Genomic DNA, 19,381 nt, shown 5'->3' on the forward strand with positions numbered 1-19,381 from the left:
GATCTCAACCCAGAATTCTAATGGGCGGAGGAGACTGCGGGAACTATGGGATAGCTACGGGATAGCGACCCACAGTGCAATGCTCCAGAAATCGACGCTAATCTCGGTACATGGACGCACACCACCGAATTAATGTGCTTAGTGTGGCCGCGTGCACTCAACTTTATACAATCTGTTTTACAAAACTGGTTTATGTAAAATCAGAATAATCTCATAGTGTAGACATACTCTTAGAGAGTGCACCCTCCAGCTGGGTATGGCAGTGAGACCTGAATTAGTAGATCCTTTTCCTCTGTCCACTCACCCTAAAGCATTCCCTTCTTGATTGACAGGTTTCCTCCATCACATTCCTAGCAAAGTAAAAAAGGGAGTGAATTAAGTAAAGACTGTATTTCATTTTCCTTTATCCCTTGCTGTTTTTAAAGAATATACAGCTGAGTACATGTTCAATAGGAGCCTACACCATTTTTCTTAGAAGCAATTAAATCTGCAGATTTAACAAGCTGCTAAATGTATCATAATGCAGCAAAATAAAATATATATTTTAGCTTTGTCCATGCAAATTTTGTTAGCCTGGAGTAATTTCCTTTATTATCTTCACTTACTTACCAGTCTAAGGCATAATTATTTTAACAATATTGTGAATAAATGATGTAATTTTAGAATATTATCTGGCTTTTGTTTTAATGCTAATTTCTTTCAGTTCTTATTTCACAAAATTGGTGAAACTAAATATTCTAGATATAAAATATACTTAGCCAATGTAAAACACCTTGCATCTATATAGTACCTTAATATACATATCTCAAAGTGTTTTTAAAAGTTTTAAAATGGAAAAAACTCTATCAGATAGGTATATATTATTGTCCTTATTTCACAACAAGATATACTGAGGCTCACAGAGGGTAAGTGATAGTGGCAGAACCAGGAATTGAACTCAGTCACCCTTTCTAACCAGTACACCATATTGTCTTTGCAAAAAGCATTTCCAAGAGTCATTTGAATGCTCCAAAAATGACAGTATTTTTGATTGCAGCAGACACAACATTCACAGAGGGTGTTATTATTTCAATGTGCACCCCCTGTTCCATTTTTTATTTGCCAAGTAAAACCTTCAGATTTTTGGCACACAATAATGTAAAATGACTGCACTAATCACATTTAAATCTGCACTGGGACATCAAACAACCTAACCTAGCCTGCAAGTAATTTGTAGCACAAACATTATAGCTTCCTTTGGCCTTTCTCCTAAAGAGTCCCACACTAGCTCATAAACAAGCAGTCAATTTATAGTGAAAGTAGATGCAACTTTATTGGATCATAGACATTCTGAGACCTGTGTAATTAATAGTAGAATTCCTCTGCGCATAGTGCTTTACAGACCAATATAGACGGGGAGGGCAAAATGTCCTATGGATCCCATAATCAGGCATTTATCCTGGTAATGATTGAAAAATTAATGTTCTCATTGTTCCACTGACCAGGTACAAAGGAAGAAAAACATCATAACCCTAGCTATCAGTCATTATATATTGACTGACATATGCAGTCCTTAACTGGCTTAGAATTGGTATTCATGTAAGCAAATGCACTGTAGGTAGGAGAGTAAACGATATACCAAAGATGTGAACAATATTAATTTTAAACAAATCTGTAATGGCCTCTTATTTTTGGAATCTGCTTTAAACCTCCTATGTAGCAAATTACAAAGCAGCATGCAGAAATTTGACAAAAATAATAGGGAGCTGGTGGCCCATATTATTAGACAGACAGTAGCGGTGGTGGATAGATGTGAGGGGTTTACTTTTATGTATAAAGAGTATAAATAAGAATATGGGGATGGAGTTAAGGCTGATGTTGAAAACTTAGTTGCAAGGTTTTAAGTATTTACTTTTCTCTTTTAACTGTAATATTCTGTTGACATTCTTATTTTAAGGAATTCATAATCTCAGCCAAATCTCTGCCTTTATAAAAGTTTCTCATCTGAAAGGTTGATAGATAAATTCGAAGGATAGCTCGCTCTATGAAACAATTCACCAGCAATTTAAATGCAGTCCACAAAGCATAACTATACAACACCTTAGAGCAGAAATTACCCCCACCACTACCAGTAGAAACTGCAGGGGAAGAAGATAAGTCTACTCGGTTGTCTGAAAATATCTGTCAAAAAAGATGAGCCTTACATCATTCTAGGAAGGTGCTAAGACTTGGAGTCAGATTGATCTTCAGCAGAAGTTAGATGTATAGCTGTGGGACCTTTGCTGAGAAAAACACGTCCCTGGTTTCCACGAGGTGAAAATGATGCAGAGCCTCTGACACAAAGGTGTCAAACATCTAGCCCACTAGATATATTTTTGTATCTTGTATTGCATTTTCAGATGCGACAGGATCTAAACTTTCATTTTAAAGCAAACGTATGTTTCAGTCCATCCTGTCTGGGAAGAGAACCGTGAAGACAAAAACCAATTATAATTGATGCAGTACTGCCTTTGAGTTTGCAGACTGCCTGAAACAATACTCAGCGATGTCAACTCCCTTTGTCTTCATTGATTTCGCTGGAGTGTTCTCACTAAAGCACAATAATGATAGTTAACATTGATATTTAAAGTACTTCATTGCAGATTATTTTTAGCAGACTGACTAGGGAAAAGGTGAGAGGGAAGCCCATGTGCAGTTGAGAACTGGGAACTGATGCAGAGAAAGAAATGAAGAGTAAAGATAGGAGGAAAAACACAGAAAGTGAGAACAAGGAAAGAAAAAGAGAAAGGAAGATGGGGAAGAAGAGAAATAAAGGAGAGAAATAGTGATGGTGAGAATATTTTCTCATGGAATGAAGATGAATATTACTTCAAAATACTGGATATTATCAACTGATAAAGTGCTAAATCTATAGATTGAGATACACATATCTAAATATTTATAGTTACACATGAGGTTTCTTTATTGTCCTGTAATATTTGTTCTCTAGCAAAAGTTGTCTTCCAGACAGGCTAATTCATCCTAGGAAAGATTTCAGATGGCTATATGATATTTTATGATGCTTGATTAAAAACATGGAAGACCAAATTCTACTGTTTTACCAAAACAGGAGTAATCCAATTGACTTCAGATCTCATTTGAAAATGGTAAACTTCAGATGAGTTACTCTTCATTTACATTAGTGCAACTGTCAACAGGATCTGGCCCTATAACTTCATGGATGGCAGAGGTGACAGATCAACTTATTCTAGCAAGGATTCCTGCACACCTTGTTTCTGATATTTAAGTATCAGCATAAGGAGATAGAACCAAATATTTGTGGGACAAAGATTTGCAGAATAAACCAGGATTACTAATGTTTTTGTAATGGTTGGTTTGGAGATTAATTTGGTTTTCCTGAAAACCAGAGACTAAGAAGGCTAGCTAGAACAGCTACAGAATAAGCAAGTGATGTACAAAGTCCCTTGAAAATACCAATGTCTCTTATTCTTGGCTATAACATTCTTGCAATTCTAATCCTGGCTAGAAATGTTGCTCTTTCCAATAGATCTCATGGTTCTTCTCAGTGTATACCAAAATAATCAGGAGTCATAAATCTTTTTGTTTTCACTCCTTCCTCATTCTCCCTTCACTTCTGGAACACAGATTTTCAGTGTTCCAAATATTTCAAATTCAAACTTTTGCATATATCAGCAACACTTTAATGTTAAATATAATTACTAAGGTAATTTTGACATAAGGATCAGGAGTGACCTGTTTGTTTTGAAACTGGGTGCTGTGTTTAACTGTTTATTTCTGCACTAGGTTTGGTCACTCAGTGAGTTTGTCATAATGACTCAGAACAAAGCTGTAAAGCCTCACTTTTACAATGAGCTTAGTCACTTTGTTTTTCTACACTGAGTGACTCTGACTCAGCTCCAAGTCATTAGACACAGAGTACCTGTGTATAGCTCTAAGTGGCACAGACAACTTTAGTACAAATTTCTGAAGGGAGAGTCTCAAGATGAAATTCAAAAGATAAGGCCTCAGAGTGATGACCAAGAGAGTTCAACCCTTCTCTAAAATCCCAAAGTAAGCTCTGCAATTTAGAATGACAGGAAATTATGACACTGTAATATTAATTAACATCTCTGTGCTCTAGCCTGGTTATCTCTGTGATAGACATCATATATTAGACAATTGTAAATCTGTACTCTATTATGGAGCATGGTTCAACTGCATTTTGGCAGAGAGACATATTTGCAAAGGATGTGGGACATTAATCACTTTAGAACTCATTGGTGGATTCTGGAGATTTGGACGTAGAGGACCTTATTTTCATTTTCACTATTTACACCCATTTTAAGGCACTTCTGTGCTGCCTCTATCTCCACGCTGTGGTGTAAAGGGGCCTTAGGATAACTGAGAATCAGACCCTAAAGTCAGATAGGTTAACTACATTGCCAAATTTTACATATTCTTTATCTAGATTTCAAGTAAATCTCTTTTTGTACCTATTTTTCATTGAACACTTCTGCTGGATTTTCCCTCTGATTGGACAGAACATGCATTCTTTATGGAAATATCAAGATAGAGTTATGTTTATTTCTATTTATACTATTATTTTATAAAATGGATGCACATATATTTGAGATCTATATTACTGTTGACTTGATGACAACTACAGTTGATCCTGTATAACATTATTTGGTCTGCATAGTATATATTGCTTAAAACAAACCTTGCACCACTTATACCAAATGTGAAAGATGAGTAAGTATATTAGCAGGTCAAGGCGTGGAAGTGAACTGAGAGATATTATTGTGTGGATATACCTACAAAACAACTCCATAAACTGTAAAAGGGATGAAGAAAAAACAAACCCAAACGTGTTTATCCAAAACAACAAATACAATCCTGAATGGATTTGGAAAAATGCAATAGACCTCTCATGGGAGACTGTCATGTCCTCTCAGACTACTACATTTATGTGAATACCTTTCTGGGAAAAATCCACAGAGTCCTATCAAAATAACCTAAACGTTATAACTGGGGGATTCCAGGGAGACAAGGGACAGAGGAAGATGACACAATCCACTTGATACTAGTAAGGAATTACACCTATCAAGCAGTCAGAGGCTGTGTCTCAGAAACATTGCTGGGCAAAGGGACAGTATGAAAGAAACAAGCTGAAAAGAAAGTACGTGTTCTCTAGAAATGTAAGAATGTGCTGTTGCACTATAATTAATGCAATGATCTAGTAAGCATCTATAACTATTTTGTAGAGTTTAAGACTAGATATGTTATTAATATTATATTGGGCAGGGGAAAGAGTTAAATCTGAAGTTCTCTATTAGTTCTGAATAAAGCTTATTTTACTATAACCCATGTTGTTTGAGAATTTCTTAAAGACTGTCTTAAAGAGGTAAAGAAACCTTTGAGCTCTATAAGGAGGAAGTGACGGAAGGTTGTTTAGAACATACTGTACTTATGACTCTCAGTCAAGAGCACAGTGACAGGTCCTTTCCCATAAAGTACATTATGGTCAGGGCTAAAGGCCTCTGGATGCATGGGAAACACTTAATGACTATGGACAAGAACTGAATAAGGAGTTATAAGATGACAACAAATTCCACTAACATCTCACTGAGGTGCTCCCATTTGCACCAGGACTGATTTTGGTCCTCCCTTGCTACAACATGCAAGTTATCTTTTCATACTGACCTTCCCTTCTTTTCCTTGAAGACATCTTCCTTTGGCATCTTCCGCTGTTTTACTGTGCTATAGCGATAGGTGCTTTAGCATGATTACTAGCATATAAAAGAACAAACAAACAGTTAAATATAGCAAAATACTAACATTAAGTTAATCTGCTTTCCAGGGAAATATGACAAACTATAACCATAACAAACATCTTAAGTGCTTGTTCATGTATAAAGAACCCACATCAAGTCCTGGTTCTCTTGCATATCTACCAGTCACTTGTTTACACACTGATTTATTGCAACAAATACCGGCTTAACTACATACTACCAATGTAACAATGGGAGCTTAATATTCCTGTTTTGCTTCCTGTATACATCATTTGTCTGTAGAATTTCAAGCACATTCTGTGTACCTGTTTATAGCATTAACTTGTATATTCTCCATGTCTCCATGTCCCTTTTAATCACAAATAAATGAATGTACAATAAGTAAATTATCAAACACAAAATAAGAGTGGTTCAGGAACAGTCTCTATCAGTTTCACATTATTCTATGTACCATCTGCTTTCCTAAACCATTTAACTCTGTAAAACTATTTGGGACACAGTTTGTATGTAAGACACGGCACAAAATAAAGTCACATCACATTCTACAGTGCTCTAGAGTTGAGGGGATTAGCATTCATGACAGGTTCACTTTGCAAGATTCAATAGAGGCTGAAAATTGGAACATGAGAAATATTTTAAAACCTGACTGTGGAATGGTAGAGAGGATTTTAAAATCTTGTACAGTGTTCCCTTTTTAAACAGCCTGGAGATGGGGTATATATCATGTGATAGAGATGACAATACACATGTAGGTTCCACTGCCTCTTTAACAAGGTCTTCAGGAGTTTCTCGGTGGTGTCTTTGGGGACAATACCTTTGGAGGCAGTCTGACAGGAGCTACTGTCTTCCCAAATCCAATAATGGTCTTTGCAGGGAAAAGGAAACAGCCTATGTCTACACTACGTAGCTTTTAGCGACACGGCTGTGCCACTACAGCCGTGCTGCTAAAACGCGCAGTATAGCTGCTGTTTGTCAGAAGAAGAGAGTGCTCCTGCCGCCAAAGCATTGTTCACACTAGTGCTAGTTGTTGACAAAACTTTTGTCTTTTAGGGGAGTGTTTTTTTAACACGTCTGAATGACAAAAGTGGGACCAGGGACAGATTCTGACCCTCTATGCCACCTGTTTATTATTAGCTATTCTTTGTATTGTGTTAGCATAAAAGGTTCCTACTCATAGATCAGGATCCTATTATGCTACATGCTGTACAAAGATAATAAAAGACAAATCCTGCCCTGGAGAATTTGCAGTATTAGCACTGCTGCTAAACAGATTGCAGAGATACCCCATAATCCCTTGCAGAGTAGCAAGAAAACCCCTGTTGAATCATGGAAGTGTTTGATTTTGCACTGATATAATTTACTACATACACATTTTCTTTCTTGATTTCTTTCTTTCTTTCTTAAAAGAAGAGGCCAGAATGTTGGAATAAAGTAAAAATCACTTTGCCCCCAGAACCTTATCCTGAAGCACAGCACCATTTCCATAAAGCTTTGAATCAGTCTCTGCTGATATATTAAAGGGATGAAATATAAAATAAATCATAATAATACCATCACTAGTTTGCATTTACTGCAGATATTACCTTTTCCCCAAGATTTCAAAGTGTTTTACAAATGTGGATAAGAACTGGAGAAAATTAGGCAGAAAGAGACTTGCCCAAGGTCACAACAGCTTGTCAGTGACAGAGGCAGAACAGAACTAAGGTTTCCCTGTTCTAATTACTAGATCATGATAAGGGAACACCATCTTGAATGATTGTCAGAATAGTAATATATATATTTGATTGCTTTGACCATTATGAATATGATCCATTATTACTCATTCTGCTCTTTATTGTTCATAAAGCTGGTGGAAAGTTAAGCTTGACAAGGATAAATGATTAACAAGAATAAACAAATGTTGTCCCTGACAACAGAATTTCAAGCTACAGTTGCAGTAAATATTGAATGATGCATAATCCTCTGTTGTTTCAACTCATTATAACATATTTTTTTCTTTCCGCTTTACCATCTAGCTTGTTTTGTAACAGTCTGTATTTTGGAGGAAAACAATGTGTGAAGCTGCAAAAACTCTTTCTGAAAAATGTAAGGGTAAGGAGCAAGAGATCATTTATCATTCAGTTTCAAACTGCATAGTTAGAACTACAAAGTGCAACCCTTACTCGCGCTGGTGAGCAGCTACTTATACAAGAAATCCCACAATTTAGCCTTAGAGTAGTGGCTGCAAAACCTATCCCTTAAATTATAACTATGCATACTATAAATTTTTGGTAAACATATCATTAAAAATCAAATTACCCAAAGGATTAAAACATGGAAGAGTGACTTTACAAATACATTGTGCAATTCATTTTAGATTTTCCCCCGTTGTAAATACAGGAGAAGACAACATAACACTTATAATTGCTGTTGCTCTCAAATTAGGAATTCTAAACACTTGACTCTGACTAGACTACCTGAATCATTAACCTCTCTTGGCCATTAAGAACAATGGACCTTTGCAATGTTAGCAGATCTAATGCTAACAAATGAATGCTTTAAACTTAATTATTTACAGATAATCGGTGTTCATCTGTAAAATCTACTGAGTAAACCTGTTAGAACCGATTGTGGGGTTTAATTAACTGATCAGATTTTTTGTTGTTCTATAATTACATTATTAGATTCACACTATACAGGAAATTCTCACAAGGCTCATTTTTGTAAATGAATATAACCTGTTTGGGAAAAAAAGAACATGAACTCAGCCCTATTTAATCAGATTTTAATTCAGGTACAGTAGTTCTCAGATTACATAATATACAATTGATTATTTTGGACTCAACAGTGACATGGTCTCAGGCTGAGGGTTTAAGGGCTTCCCTCACTCTCCCATGGAGTGACACAAGGTTTGACCAGACTAAAAGCCCATGGGCATTGGGCTAAAAAGCTTCACTGGGCCATTACTTTTCTTCACAAGCAAGTAGGAAAGGTGGAGGCAGAGAGGGATGGACAGTAAGCAGAGACACAGCTCTGCTCCCATACGCACTAGCCATTAGAGCCGACTGGACTTAAAGGAGGGACTGTGCTGTGTCTGGCAATGGGCTGACACACTATATTCCCCACTTACAACACAGGACCTAAGTGAATTGTGACTCAAAGGACTGCTTCTGAATCTAATTTCTTTTTTAGCTCCTCCTGGAGTGGCACAATTAATTCCTACCCCATATTCCAGACTATGAGCAATGCCTTCAGCTAGTCCTGATTTCTCTGACTTGCAAATGAGACCAAAACATTTGATGGATTTGCTGTTATGAATTAAACCCGGCATGTGCACCAATTGGATGATACAGCCAAAACTCTAAAATGACAAATTCCAGTGGTTTTCAGAAGTGGAAGTGACAATAAGGGGAACTGTCAATATCAACAATTATTTAATATTAAATATTATTCATATTTAACACAACAAGCAGTTTTAACATTGATATCAGGTAAGGACACACCTCTTTTTTAATTATCTCAGTCAACATTAATTGTACAAGACTAATAGATTTTTATGTCAGAGAAGTAACCATCCATTCTGAATTACTTTTAACAGTTAAAACACAATTGTCATGTATTTTAAAAAATATTTACTTTGTTGACCTGGTATAAGGCTTAGAATCATATATACATGAAAAACCTATCACTTAATCATCAATCAAATAACAGAAAACTTCCTTAATATTCAACCTGACAATGTATGTTCATTTTAGCTACTTTGGGTCATGATGTTTTTAAACAATTAAAGATATTGGAGGGAAATGAGGGGGAATAACATGCTGACAACAAGCAAACATACTTTAATTCAAAATGAAATAAAAAACTAACAATAATTTATGATATTGTCAATAAATTAAAATCCCATGTTGGAGGAAGTTAATTACTGGAACAATTTATTTTAAAAGTTTATTCTTGTAAACATGTTTATGGCAAATGAAGAGATTCAAAACATCCTTTTTTTCACTGCACCACAATGTTTCTTTGTTCCACTGTTCCAGATTCCCCTAAACAGTGAAAACATTGCTAAGCTTTATAAATCATTCATGCTAAGCATAATAAATAATTGTCTTTGTAATCAAGATCTATAAATAAATCTCAGCTATTATTTAGAGGCAAACCAGGATAAACAATTCAATTCTTAAGTGATAAAGCAACATCTCAGAACTATTGAAAACAAAACTGACAGTGCCATGGGCACAAGTTAAAAATCTAGCAAATAGTGTCAAAATATTAAGGAGCTTACTATACTCTGATAAGGGGTGATGCTGAGTGATCTCAAATGCTACTGAAATCAGTGGGACTTGGAAGGCCTCAGCACCTTGTAGGATGGAGTCTTAGGGTATGTATACACTGCAGTTAGACACACTTGGCTGGCCTGTGCCACTGATTTGGACTTGCAGGGCTCAGGTTAAGGGGCTGTTTAATTGTGCTGTATACGTGACCATCCCACCTCACAAGGGCTTAGAGTTCAGGTCCCAACCCAAGCATCTACATTGCAATTAAACAGCCCATTAAGCCCGAGCCCCACAAGCCCAGGTCAACTGGTGTGGGCCGGCCCTGGGTTTTTAATTGCAGTGTAGATATAGCCTCACAGGCCTGATCCTGCTCCCCGTGAAGACCATGTTGTAATTGACTCAAATGTGAAAAAGCTTGGGCCTTGGTTGAATAGATTTAATTCTTGTCTGCACTGAGGATTTTTGAACCAGTGTAGTCATGTTGGTGTATAGATGTGCTGCACTGGCATGAAGCTGAATTTTTATTGGTACAAATTATCCTGGTTTGAAACTCTAGAACTGACTGTATTTTCTGACGCATCTCCAGTCAAAACACATCAACAGTATCTTCTCCAAGCAGTATTAAAATCAAAGCTGACTTATCAGAGATTCAGTTTTCAATTGTCTTGATTTATATTTCTCAAATAATTTTTTTTATAATCCTTGCAAATCTAGTAGAACACTGAAAATCTAAAAAAATCATAGAAATATACACTAAAGCTAGACATATTTTAGGTGTTTCCAGCAAAAATGATCACAACTATTGTTTCTGTTAGGCCCCCTTCCTGTGGGACAGTTTCTCACATGCTTATTGTCACTAAAAAACTGATTTCTACTGACAAATTCAAGGAATGCAAGTTTATATTAGACTGGCACCTACAAGTGCCCTGTGTTGTAGTATTTTCATAATAAACTTTATTTTTAGGGAGTTGTAAAGCAGCCAGAAAAATTTGCTTTGAACTAAAACCTGGCATACTAAGCTAAAATACTCTAGGATTAATTGCTTCTTGTCTATAGCAAAAATTCACTTTGCTGAATTGTGTCTGTAAGCCCCAGTGGGAGCTCTTGCAGGAGTTATGCCTCAGTCATGTACAGTACCTTTGATAATGTAAAAGAATCACACTTGCTGCAACATCATTTTAAGAGGTGCAGCATGCACTGCCATATATGTGGAGGCAGGTCTGTTGGCCAGTGAGGCCTGACCTTTCTATTTTCCCTTGAGGAGGTTATCACTGCTGTAGCTGTTAGCCTGGAGAACTCTGTGATCCATTAGTACAAGAATTGTGGCTGTTCCTTGTGCCTCCTCTGTTTCCCCTTGGCATCCTTGCAGAGTAGAGTACAATTTAGCCAGCATTTTGTCCACAGTGACCACCAATGCTTTAAGAAGTAGATAAGCTATTAAGCAAGGGGATCATTTATTAAAGGACAAATCAAGATCTGTATACCTGCATAGGAGAATAAGAGATAAGACACCCCTTAATTCTTGTCCATGGGCAACTCACATTGTGGGTCACAGCCTGGGGGGAGAGAGTTGCCACCACACAATCACTGCCTGGAAATATGGGCAAGGAGTGGCTGGGGTGAGGTGGGGAGGGAATGGAGCTTTGACTCTGCATTCCCAATGCCTCGGCTAACACAGCTGGTACAAATTACTTACTACCTGGAGGAAGGTGGAAACTTTACTCAGGATCAGTGGTGACTCTAGGATCTTTGTTCTGTTTGTTTAATAATAATACCCAAATTAAAACATTTTCTCTTTCTGATGGAATGTCCAACATCCTTACAAGCAGGTGGTGTAGACTCTGAATGGCAGTTGGAGGCAGTTCTGAGCTGTCAGTCAGAGGTCCCCTGCAGCAGAAAGACCAGATCATCTGCTTTTCCAGTAAAATGCTCAGAATGCTCTGCCTCTGCTGCAAGACAGCATAGCAGGTGGTAGTACCAGCTCCTTTCCTGAGGAGAATTTTCCTTGCCAGGATTTCTTTTCTCAAAAGTATTTTTTTCTTGAGTCAGTCTCTCTTCTTCTGTGGTAACGGCTACTCCCAAGCTCAACTGACCATGTCTTACTCCATCTTGGTCCTTTATGAGAAACACAAGTCTAAAAAAGTAAGATTCTAGTCCATGATCTTAATAAGGACAAGAAAAGTCAAAATTAAGTCAAAAATTTTAAAAAATCAGATAATTAAAAATGCCAGTACGCCCATCTTGCTCTTCTAGTTGTTATAATCCATTAACAAGATATTCACTTGTTTGTGGAGAATGAGTTATGAGACAGAGAGAGAGGCTGTTTCCATTTAAATTGTTTTGAGAAAATGATTTTGAGGCCATATCTATACTCAAAACTCAAGATAATTCTTCGGAAAAAGGTATAGGTCTTTCCCCTCCAGTATCAATCAGCAAGTTGTAATTCCTGTCAATAAGATAATGAAGGAGGTATAGAGGTATTTTGTTAATTATACACTTAGGATTTGGCCCCATGATAGATAACAATATCTGTTCAGAAAAGCCCCAGTATCAGAAACGAAATCAACAGGAAGGTGCATTTAGTAACCTGTGTGGAGAAGACCATGCTATGCCTGTATAAAGCCAGTCCTGTTAGTTTTTTCTGTTCATGAACACTAGCATTTGCCAAACTGACCCCAAATTAGGAATGTAGTATGCACCATTTTCAGTTCAAATTTATTTATAAAACTGTTCCTCCCCTTCCACCCTGTGTTTTCTCCAGAGACAATACTAAAATTTAAAATAAAAGTGTGGTTGTTTAAATCCTGCCTAGTATACCATGCTGGCTTTAAGATCCAGCAAAAATCTATACTTGACACAGATTAAACAAAAATAAACCTTTATGTTTCTCACAATAAAACTTCACACAAGACTTCCAAATAATTTCAGGATCACCATCACTAACAACCCAAAATCTAATAGCAAATGTCCGCAAATAAGAAACCAAATACACAGAATAATCTTAGTATTCATCCCTTATCCAGTGTGAAAATGTTTTGTAAATCTGACCATATGCCATTGAAAAACAACACACTGTTTGTGGTTCTTTACGCTGTATGGTGGCACTAATCCCAATTATACAAATAGTACAAAAATAAGCATTTGAGTATTTTCAGTAGACAATTACGTGATAGGATTACAAGATGGTAAAGGCTGTATGACAGAACAAGTAAACAGTTAGGACCTGATTTTCAAAGGTGCTGAGCACCCAGAGCGCCTTCTGAGTTGAATTTGGAAATTCTAAAGCTCAGACCTTTAATCTCTTTGTTTCATACAATCTTAAATTCAAACCCCTATATTTTCAAATGGTGTGAAGGTGAAGGTTTCTATTAGTCCAATACTCACAAATAAAAATAAATGAAATAGTTGAATGAAAAGAATATTTTAGTGTTTAGCTCATAACAGGAGAAGTACATATTCAAAGAACTTTGATAGATGACAAGTCCTGCTAATTTACTACAAGGAAGTCCTCAGATAGGTTTGCCAAAATAGTACTTTAGCCTCTCAGAGGCATTAATAGATTTCACTTCACAATCATTTTTTTGAGATAGTGAAGTATTATTATTTCCATTTTACGGTTGGGAAACTGGGCACAGGGTAGATTAGGTAATATGCCCAAGGATACACAGCAAGGCTATGATGAACGAGGGATTAAACTGCAATCTCCTGAATTTCAGTCCAGTGCCTTAACCACAAGGCCATCCTTCCTCCCTACTTCTGTCTTCCAACTTTTTTTTTAAATATTGCCACAATTTCCCCGTTTTCTGACTTCATCAGGACATAATGGGCAGTTTTCTCTATAAATAGAATAGCCTGTCTGTGATATGTTTATACATGGTCTTGATTTCCTTTGGTTCCTTGTGCTGATTCAGTTTCCTGTAGGGTTCTCATTAAACCCATATTGAGAATAGAACTGTACAGATGTTTTCTAGGCCAGGCTACTTTGGAGCTTCAATGAGAGAATGGGACTGAGGGGTGAAGAGTTCTGGCCATGATTAAAACCTTGTATGAATGGTTACATTGTTTTTTGTGTTGTTTATTAAACTGTTTACTAAAATACTAGAAATGTATCAAAATAGCTATAAAATATAATTTTCATGGAACAAAATTAACTACTTGCACCTGTAGTATTGTCCATCCAAGTTATTGTGTGTGCAAAGTCTCAGATATGCATATATTGTGACAGACTGACAATATCTTGTATTATCCTAAACAAACTGGATGGAACTAAAATATACTTTACTGAATTAAATTAAACCGTATCAAATTAGGATTAATACTTTTGGGACATGTATTAAACATTAAATTGTCTCTGTGTTTTTGTGGCATTGTATGTACCTTCTCTAGCAGGGAGGGGAGATGTTAATATACTTCCTCCATTATCAACACTTTGAAGACACTCACCTGATGGCCACACACACCTCCTCCCCCGCCGCCCCCATCCCAAGACCTCAGTTCTAGGCCTCTATGTTCTCACATCTTTACTGAGAAATGAACAGTAGGGGCAGGGAACTTTGCCGCCTGGAAATATTCCAATCAGAAGCAAGAAGGATATATGTCTCCACTCAAGAGAGGAAACAGATGGGGAGCTTGAAGCCTAAAAGTGGGTGCCCTTGCTGGACAACTGAGGGGATGTACAGGTGCAGTTGTCCTCAACTGTGACACATGTAAACTGCATTTGCCTGTTTAAGCTGAGTAATTTCCACATGCATAGCCAAAGGTTCCCATGTAAAAACTTGCCCATAAAGAAAATGAAAAACTTGAACTGCAGGTGGAATTTAAAGGCCAGATTTTGGCACGATGAGATAATATAGTACCTCGGCAATATTCTTACCCAAGTTCAGACTGCTCGGTTATTTGGAGTGCCTTTGTTTTTTTGTATGAACATTTCATGAGACTTGATTTGGACCACAGAGTGGTAACACTTAAAAAGACTTGCTTCTTTTTTTGCCTTTCAGTAGTTCCCACTGCCAGGCATACAGCTGAGCATAAGGAGGATAAGGGCTGGAGATGGCAAAGAAGGAAACTCAACACCAACTCTCATAGTATTGCATACTGTTGCATTACTCTGTTACTCATTACTAGCTTTAACAACATCTTAGCTTCTCAGATTCTTTGTTTTCAGGTCATGTCTTAGAAGAGCTGATATTACTGCTCTTGTGGAATTTCATCATGGACGTCCACAGGACCCCTTTATTTGCCTCTCGCTTGTCCTGCAGCCGATGATGTAAATGGCTCTGCATTTTGGATCAATGTGAAATTTCTGACAACCAGTGATTTCTTAATTACACTATTTTGTAGAAGTGATGACCAGCTATGGAAAATGACACTAAAAATCATGATTCCAAATTTCTGGACATTTTATGATAAACACTTATGCAGGTAAAATTGGGATGTAAAAAGTGCAAAAAACTGTCATTACTGCAACACAAAGGCAACCATAACTGCAGCACCTGCGCTCAAGGAACTGCAGGAACTGCTCTCATAGTGCACTGCAAAGAGGATAAACAGGGGACCCTAACTTCCCTTTGCACTAACTGGAGAACAGCCTGGCTGCATTGCATGAAACAAAGTTGCACCATTGTTTTAGGGTACTGCAGCCTCAGCCGTCCCACTGCACACCAGGCATAATTCTTCCCAGAGCTCTTCGTGGGATAGTGTAGCTTTTCACCATCTCCAACTTAGGTCAGTTTGATCTTACAGAAGTAAAAATTAAGAGTTGGAGAGTGAGTCGTGACTAGTAGACCTTTATGGTTGAAGGAGGACAAAGCTGCATTCCAGACTAATAGCCAGTGGAAATAGGATGGACAGATGAAAAAACATTGACATATAAACCATACAATAATTTGTGAAAATTCCCATAGTAATATTGCATTGGTAGCTTCCAATGTACTGAAATTAAATCTCATCCCAGTATGTCTAGAAATCAGGGCTTAAATTCAGCCAGAGCTGAGCTCCAGTAATTATTTTCAAACCTTGATTCCAGCCTAATGCTGTTGGTTCTCAGCTAGGGGTCTGTGGTCCTCTGGGGAGCTATGAGCTGGTTTCAGGGGATTGATGGGGCCCCGTGGATGAAGCCTGGAGCCCTGAGCTCTGGCATGCTCCGCAGTGAAGAAGCCCTGAGCCCTGGTATGCCCTGAAGGGCTGAAACCACGAGCCCTGGCATACCCTCACCACCACAAACTTTATAGCTTTATGTACCCAAGGCCCCAAACAATATCTATCTGAAGACAAACAAAACTTGTTGTTATTTCTGCTAATATGAGTGAGGGTATGCGAATGTAACTTAGTTATCAAACTAACTTCAATGCTCCCCAATATCCATACATAAATAAGGAGGACCTAGGGTCTAGGGAGGGCCAACTACCCTTGCTGAGTTCCAGAAACATTGTCAGAAAAGCCCATTTCTATTACATCTACTGTGTGTGCAGCCAATTGCTCCCCTGAGCATCGTTGGCTTAAAAAAGAGATTTAAAATGATTGAATTATGACTAGATTATGGATATGTGATTTTTCTGAACTCATACTAGAAATTGTGAATGATATATAGTAGTACTAAGGAATTATAATGAGAAGAAAAAATTAAGTAGAAAACACTGATGATGCAGTGCTCTTTGCTACCAACTGATACAGCTTAGTCATATTGCTGTCAAACAAGCCCAGAGGTCTATGACCAAAGAAAATATAAACAAACAAAAAAACATAAATCCTTTATTTTAAAGTGTTTCCTTACTTTCTCCCACATATATCTTTCAGTAACCAGCTATGAGGAGAACGCAAAAAGAGAGAGCTTCTTATCCCACAGCTTCAAACTCTTAAATATATATTATTAAAATAATTGTAAAATATTTTTTCATATTCAAACAGCATTTACAGAATGCCAAAAGAAATCTAAAGATATTAAGATTTAGAACTGCACAATTCAGACATCCAAACAACCTTAACTCCATCCTATAATGACACCATGAGAAAAAAAAATGAAAACATTGAATAAGTCTTTACAAATCACTTTAAATGTAATTTGAGATTACAAATATGATTATGCACTAATCATAATTGTATGGTTAATGCATGACATCACTACAGGGCAGAGTTAAAGTTGTTTGTGTGTTTTAGATGTGAATTTCCACATCTGATCATGTTTGAATATTTTAAGATTAGCATAAAAACATAAGAATGGCCATACTGGATCATACTGGTTCATCTAGCCCAGTACCTGTCTTTCAGCAGTGGCTGATACCAGATGCTTAAGAGGGAATGAACAGAACTGGACAATTATCAGGTGAGCCATCCCCTGTCATCCAGTTCCAGCTTCTGGCAGTCAGAGATTTAGGGACACTCAAAGCAGGGGATTGCATCCCTGATCATCTTGCTTAATAGCCAGTAGTCTAATAACCCTAGTCATGAACCAGGACCCAACTGTGCTTGTGCTTTGGTAGAACAAAAAGATTGTGTCTGCCCCAGAGGGCTTACAATCTAAGTGTGAGACAAGAGACAACAGATGGATACAGACAGATACATGGGAGAGTACAAAGAAACAAGGAGAGAATAGTGGTCAGCAATTGGTCTCAGCACACCAGCAGCCTAACCACTGTCAAGTTTTTTATAGGTATCACATAAAAGGAAAGATTTAGGAGGATTTTTAAGGAGGATAATGAGGTAACTGTGCCGATGTTTACGGGGAGCTCCTCCCAAGCATGAGAAAAAGCATGCAGGTGGGCGGAGGAGGCTGGCATCATGGGCCAATCACAGGCAGGAGTTGACATCTTGATAATGAATGAGAGATGATTGGTAGGGTGGGCTTAGGCAGTGAAGGGCCTTGAAACTGAAGAAAGGTAGCTTATATTTGATGTAATAGAGAAGGGGGAGACAGTGGAAGGATGCAAACGAAGGGTGACATCGTCAAAGTGGCGGGTTAGGAAAATAATCTTTGCAGCAGATCATAAAAAGATATAAACAAGCAGATAAAACATATTCTGAAGGAATATTTTTACCCTTATATTACTGTTATGTGCTCAACCTTAACTCTAAATATACTTTAATATAGTATCTTTCTGGGAATTAATATTAAAGATGAGAATGACAACTGTCTGTACTTCAGAACTCTATGGAATGCTTGAAACAAGCAGGAAACACTTTTGCCTCTGCTCCACTGTTAGGCAAATACCACATTACTGAATCACAATAGTAAGGAGGAATTGAAATTGTCTCTGTTCTTGGCTATTACACTTTATGGGCATGATTGTGCAACTCTTGGATGGTGTAAAGCTGGCTCAGCCTGCTCCTACACTGACTGATTGCCCCCTCCGCCCCAGAAAGGGATGTATTGAAAAAGTAAGAGGACATGATGAAGGCAGGTAAGGGGCGGGAAAGAGATCCACTGTTCTCAGCTGGTGTAGGGTGAAGGTTTTGAATCAGGAAGCTGTAACCAGCTCTCTGACAATCTCTGGTCCTCTGTTTAAACTCAGAGAAACATATTATCTAGCCAAGAGGGAAGAAGAGGGAGTTGAAATTTATGTGACACAAATGTCAGTTCATGACCTGATTGTAAAACAAATGCCAAGATAAAGGACCCCAATGCTGCCTTTTAGAACTTGTCTTCTTGCATCTGCTCAGTGCTTGCTTCTCACTTATTCTACTGTCATGTTTTGTCAGTACTTTGTGGAGCTGAGTCAAAGCTTCATTGTTATGTTATTGACATGCCATGTCATATAGCTTGAAGACATTGCACCAAAATGTCATAATATATGCAATAAATAGGGTCAAAATGTCATTGTGCTATGGCAGTGGCGCCCAACCGTATTACACAGGAAGGCCACATAAACCTGAGCACAACCTTGTGAGGGCCAGATTCTCGCATGTACAGTAATTCATATGTACAGCATTTAGATAGGTGGTTATGTACAGTATTGTCTATTTAAAAATAAAGAAAGAAATCAGTGCATAAAAAGTTATCAGAATGATAGAAAACAGGAAAAAACCAGTAAAGAACATATAATTAAACTCTAATGATGTAAATAGGACAATAAAATGCTAATGAGTTGTTCGTTAGTATATTGTGTTGAGGCAGGCCATGGGCCTTATGAAATACTTTGGTGGTCCATGTAAGGCCTGCAGGCCATAGGATGGACACCTGTGTGCTATGGCAAACTGGTACTGTGTTGCCTCAAAATTGTGACAACTGCATCAAAATGATAGGGGGTAGTGTATCAAAATGGAGATGCTGTGTATCACAAGGGTGTTGCACTGTAATGAAATGGCATTGTGTCACGCTAGAACACATCTGTACACTTCAGCACAGCGTCCAAAGTGCCA

The 19,381-nt window shown here is 37.6% G+C and overlaps 1 long non-coding RNA gene across 2 annotated transcripts in view; it reads right to left on the reverse strand.

The window, feature by feature from the left end:
• The window catches only part of LOC116829394 (uncharacterized), a 46,971-nt gene that overhangs the window by 25,115 nt on the left and 2,475 nt on the right, over positions 1 to 19,381 (reverse strand). For both annotated transcript variants that reach the window (XR_004374727.2, XR_012656439.1), the window contains exons 2-3: positions 5,683 to 5,768; positions 305 to 350 (exon numbers count right to left, since the gene is read on the reverse strand). This is a non-coding gene — a long non-coding RNA (uncharacterized LOC116829394). The remainder of the gene's footprint in view (positions 1 to 304; positions 351 to 5,682; positions 5,769 to 19,381) is intronic.

The sequence above is a fragment of the Chelonoidis abingdonii genome, chromosome 8 (assembly GCF_003597395.2).
Source record: "Chelonoidis abingdonii isolate Lonesome George chromosome 8, CheloAbing_2.0, whole genome shotgun sequence".
Classification (NCBI taxonomy): Eukaryota; Metazoa; Chordata; order Testudines; family Testudinidae; genus Chelonoidis; species Chelonoidis abingdonii.